Below are 6000 nucleotides of genomic sequence, written 5' to 3' on the forward strand. Positions count from 1 at the left end.
CACTAACAGGACCACCGCAGCAGAGGGCTTCATTGCAAGCTCATCATGGGTGCTTTCAGCACATATTACCAGGGGATTACATTTTGATAAGAACACCTGAAATACCATAAGAACTCCCTTTTCAGGTCTTGCTTGGAAGACATGCCAGTTAGCATATTTAGCTTGGGACTAGTGCCAAATTCCAAACTTGCCTCTTCCACATGGTATACAGTGTTGTCTGCTGTGTATGGCACAGAAGTCATTTAATCTCCATCCCTTTCAAGTGGGATAATATTCGGGCAAAAGTACTGGCCAAAGACAGAGATGGAGACATGACAGAGGTGCCACCTCGTGTGCACTCTGCTGTCGCTGCACAGCAATGTTGCTGCCTTGATTTTTCAGTTCCAGCACCCTGCCCTGCCTTTGAAGAGCCTGGGCAGATATTGACATTGCTGATGCCTCCATGGGGAACAGAGATGCATCATAGAAAAAAGCCTGCCAGGGTCAACAAGAAACCCAGGAATTTGTCACCCATGGGAGCCTTGGAAGGAGCAGTGAGAGAACTCAGTTAGCTGGAAGAGCCAAGGCTGTAGCGAAGAGAAGGGTTTGACTTCTGCCACCTCTCTGTGCTGTATCCTGCCCTTGAAGATATGTGTGAGAGGGCAGTGGCTAGAGGATTTGTCTATTATTATTTTTTTAAAATTATTATTATTATCTAAGAATACTTAATTTTGCACTGCAGAGAAAGCCTCAAGATGAAGATGGGTGCTAAAATATAGACCCTGAAGACCATAACAGACTTTTAGACATAACAGAGTCAGAAAATGTCCATTAAGGATCCAGTATTAGTTAACTCTATCTCTTTTGCTTATCCACTTCTCCTGGTGTGCTTTTATATATGTATTATTAGGTTGATCTAGGTGACATATTTCTGTCCATTTAAACCCTGAAGTGTTTCAGTTTCTTTTGCTGATGATGTTAAGGATTTGAAAAAAATAATGATGTTCTGACTGGCTCATTGGATCATTTAATATTCTCTCAGCAACTCCAAGTACTGCCTTGCTGAAACTCATCATACAAAAGTAAGGATTCCCTCCTCTTAAGTACGTATGAGCAGTTATATTGCATCTATCCATCCTGTAGTTTGACAGTTGTGGAAATGGAATTGGAATAAGAAAAAAAGAAGTACCAAGTGCTCCTAAGTGTTCCTTTAGAAGTCTTGGATTAGTACCACCTAGTCCTTGTGGATTGGTAGTATATATAAGTGTGTTTGCAAATATAAACATCCTCTACTCACACATGAATTTAAAATGGTCCCTTGGACTTCTTCTCTATGAAGTAAAGCAGTAATTTGGAAAAGTCCATAAATTCCTCCATACTGAGCAATGCAAAGCAGTGTCATAACTTTCTGTGCTGTGGCTGAATCTTTTGTTTTACAATTCTTTTGTTTGGCCTAAATTCATTTTAAACAGGTGAATCAAAACGAAAGAAGAAAATGGGACTCTTCATTTTCTTCTTCAAACTTTTGAAAATTCTTTATTACATCTTAAATATAGTGTCATAGGGCATGTTAACAGCCCCTTAGGCATTCCATAAATGCTTTTCCTGTTAACATAAAATATGATGTGCTTGGTTGTTGTTTGGTTTCTGCATGTGCAATGGCAGTGAGAGCCGTTGGCACTGTACAAGGCCTGGTTGCAAGCTTGCTTCCTGTGATGTCTTCCCATACGTCTGTGTCGGCTGCTGTCATTCGTTTTATATATATATATATATATATATATTTGATTATATTTAAAAATACATATTATGAAGCAACATGAAAGGTAACTGACATCCATTTCTAAATAATGAATGTAAATTTAAGAAATCCTGAGTTAAATCTTTCAAAAAATCTAAAAAATATTTCTTCTTTCATACATAATATTAAAATCCATATGGTCTCATCAAAGCAGGGCTATTCTCAGTCTTTTTGGCTACTTAAACTTGGTATTTATTTATTTAATCTATTCATTTGGAGTGTATGGTTGAATGTATTACATTTCTAATGTTTAGACATTCTGGAAATACAGTTAAAGAAACTACAGCCCCCATTCACCATGAAACTTAAATATGTACCTAATATTTAAGTATATGCCTAAACCATAAGTATATGAACAGTCTCACTAAGTTTGATTTATAGGCTCCTTAAAGTTAGGTGTGCACCTAAGAACACTGCTACATTGCATCTCTTCCTTTCCAGATCTCATGTGGTGGCATTTACACATGAACTTTCACATGATACAGAAAAGAGATTTAGGTGCATACAAAACACACATACCAGCATCAGGATGTTACAAGCAAAGTAATTTCTGAAACCAGGGAACATCCCAGCGTATTCTTTGTAATTATAAAAGTGGGCTAACATATGCAGATAGTTGATTCATGCTTCTTTTCTAAATTTTAAGTTTATAGTTCAAAACTGTTTCTGTGTGAATCTACATGTAGGCCTATAAATAATCTCAAGCTAAAGCAAGCATATTTTTATATATATATATATATATATATATATATATATATAAATATAAATAATCTCAAACTAAAGCAATAGCTATTTATATTCTGTATGTTTCTTAAATGTATAGTATTATAATATTAATTTCTAAAATGTGTACCAATTTACTAATGTATTTTTGATTTGTGCTTAATTTTCTGAAATATTGGTCTCATTGAAAGGAAGTGCCTTCTCCCTTTCCACTAAAGCATCTCAGTGATCAGAGCATACAGTGGCACGTGCCTGTTGTGAATGAATCTATTTGGGCAAAAAGGTAATTAAGTACTTAAGTACTTTGGTGTGTAAATATTAAACATACAGTCTTTATTACAACTTCCACTGACACCTGTGCATATAGTTTAAACATGAATCTATTGAAAACATCTAAACTTGTGAAAATTTTGTAGAATAATTCTCACTTGCTGCTCATGCGCATGCATGTGTGCCTGAGGGCACCGTCTTAACATGGAAACATGTTAAAGTCAGCAGAAGGCACAGTAGTGAGACTATGTCAGAGTGAATATGAAAATAGATGTTCATCAGATTTTCCATCAGGTCACTCCAGCTTTAGGTCATACACATCAAGGCAGAGAGAAGCACAGCGCAGGAAAAGGCATTGAGTGCCTTTGGGAGAGAAATAAAATGCATACCATAAGGTAGTTAGAAAAGAAGGGGGAAGGAAGAAAGGAGGAAAGGAAGCAAATCTAGCAAATTCACCAGATCTTCTGGAAGAAGTCACCAGAGAATTCCTTATGGCTTAGGGGCTTCATTTATTTCTAAGGGGTGCTGCTTAGGAGCTCTGCTCAGCAGGAGAGACTGGCCTGCTGCAGTCCCTGCCAGGGTTCTGCACAGCTCCTTCATGAAGCAGAACTGCTCCCCGAATGACCAACTATGGAAAGAAAGGCAAGCTTTTGAGCCAAAATACTGCCATAGGGTGTCAAATCCTGGTACAATGAACTCATTCAATCTCTCTAGTTATTCTGAGCTAGAAGAAAACCCAGAAACATCAAGCACCAAACTCCAATTGTCAAAAGTATTGCCAAACAACAGAAAATAGATTTGGGAGTAGTTCGGAATGAGCGCATGCAAAAATTCATTAGACCTGTAGAGTATAATGATATTCTAATGGTGAAATGAGAGAACTACAAGGGAGAGCTTGAGTATATTTTGACAGGGTAGTCTATCCAATATAGCTAAAGAAGACTGGGAAAAAACATCATCATTTAGGAACCTGAAGAAATGAAAAATACTTTAAAGATAAGAGGATTGGAACCAGAAGCATATTTCCTGGACATTTAGGTTTGAGTTGATAACAGTCTACAATGAAAAAACAGAAAGACAAAAAAAAAAGTATTCCTAAAGTAGACAAAGGTGATATGATATTGTAAGGGGGAAGAAAGGAAACAGGAGTTGTAATTCAGAACAAAGCAAAAGCAGTAAAGCAGTACTTGTGATACCCATAAAAGTGCCTTCTTTAAAGGAAAGTGGAGAAAAAGGAAGCCAAGAATAAAATCTCCTTCAGAGAAAAATTAGCTTTACATCAGAAATGAATGTGTCTATACTTGGTTTATGAAATATGTATTGATACCCATGATCACATTTTTGCCTTCAATTATATTTTGTAATTAATAATTTCTGAGGTTTAGTAACAACATTGGCTTGCTGAATGCATGCTGGTTTGTACACCGTGTGTATACAAACTCTTGGCCCCGATACAGCTCCATAGAAGCTATGCCAGTCTAACACAGGAAATTTGGTTCTGTTTCTTGAAATCAATTTCTTCAGCACTTACATATTATTTAGGATCCCTTCCATTTGTTGTCTTTTAAGTGAGAAAACAAAACAGAAGACATTCCTCTGGAAGTATCAAACAGCCTTACATTTAATTTAAGTTTACATGTTCATCTATTGCACTGCCTTTGTTTAACAGACAGCTATTGTTAACATGAAAATCAGTGGGAAGAATATAATTCCCCCCACAAATGCAACAGTAGCTGAATCAAAGAAAACCAAACCAACTAAAAAGAAACAAAAAAGGAGAGAGGAGAAAAATGGGACAGAACAGAAAATACAGGGAAGAAAGTGTAAAACTCTTTGCATCACAACAGAACATTAACAACTCGCCATCACAACAAAGTGAACACCTTTCAGGTTTATAGGTCTGATCTAAAGCCCACTGTGGTGAACTGGAGTCTTGCTAAGCAATGGATCAATCCCTTTGGTCAAATTCTGCTGCTGAGTGAAGTGGCTGAAGGTAAACATACCATAAAATTTGTCCTGCCCCAACTGGGGCAGGGAGGGAAGGATGCAGGGACGCTTGCTCCCAGCAGTTACCTCCGCCAAGCTGCTAGCAGTGGGGTAGCCTTAAGCAGTCATGACCTCTGAAGATGATGTACAGCTAGACTGTCACCATTTATGTTCTTAAGTATCTACTGCATTGCTCAGAGGTACCTTCTGCCCTTGTATGCTGGACCTTGATCTCCGCCATTTTACTCCCTCCATCATCAATCTGCCAATCTTTGAGTTACTCTCTTACCCCACCCCCAGCCCAAGCAGTTTAGGCTAGGATTTTGGCTCTAGAAGCAAAGTTGTTCCCCCAGCACCACTCGTGTATCACACTATAACCTCTGTTGTACGTTTTTAGCATCTTTTAGACTTGTATATGTCAAGCAGACTCAATTAAAGTAACTTAAAGAGCACAGTAAACCATTTTATTAAAGGTGTAACTATAAATAGAGTAACACTGGAAACTTGTTGGTATATATAAACCACCAACTTGCAGCTAAATTAGCTTCATTATTAAGCACCTTCTCTGCTGACAAGGTAATCTTAAGTGAATATATTGTATTAGGTATAGGTGCTGACTGAATTATTAAAAGATACCTTCAGAAAGAAGCAATTTGCATTAAAAGTCTAAGGCAATTAAGATCATATGGATTGTAATGAGAACGAAATTAATATGGGGGTACAAAAGGAATAGAAATAAAAGTACAGCAATACCACTGTAACAGAGATTGCAGAGCAAATGCCTATTATTTAAGAACCATTATGTGATGATGTAATTAAAAACTCTTGTAATGTGTGGTAACATGCAAAATAATGAGCAAAATTAGTTTTATGTGTGCTCTTCACCTTTCAAAGTTTGATTTTTGTGTGCTCAGCACTTTTTGAATAATGCAGTAATGCATGTTGTAGTCTTCTCTTGAAATCTGCGGTATATATATCAGTAAAAGCTAATTTCCAAAAGGCAACTTTAGACTTACCTTGCACATTTAAGAATTAGAAGGCAGATTTTTCGGCTGTCCACATGACTTCTCTGTAATTAATGAAGTTTAAGGGGCTGTATTTAGGCACATACCTTAACGTCACAGTGCCCTATCACACTCTCCCTGGTATTCCTATTAAGATATTCCAGCAACGTGGTTGAACTATCTCACTGCTCTATTTTAAGGAGGGAGTCGGCACGCTTATAAAATATTCCAGAGGGGGGG

The sequence above is a fragment of the Athene cunicularia genome (assembly GCF_003259725.1).
Source record: "Athene cunicularia isolate RWA chromosome 2 unlocalized genomic scaffold, athCun1 chr2_part1, whole genome shotgun sequence".
Taxonomy (NCBI): domain Eukaryota; kingdom Metazoa; phylum Chordata; class Aves; order Strigiformes; family Strigidae; genus Athene; species Athene cunicularia.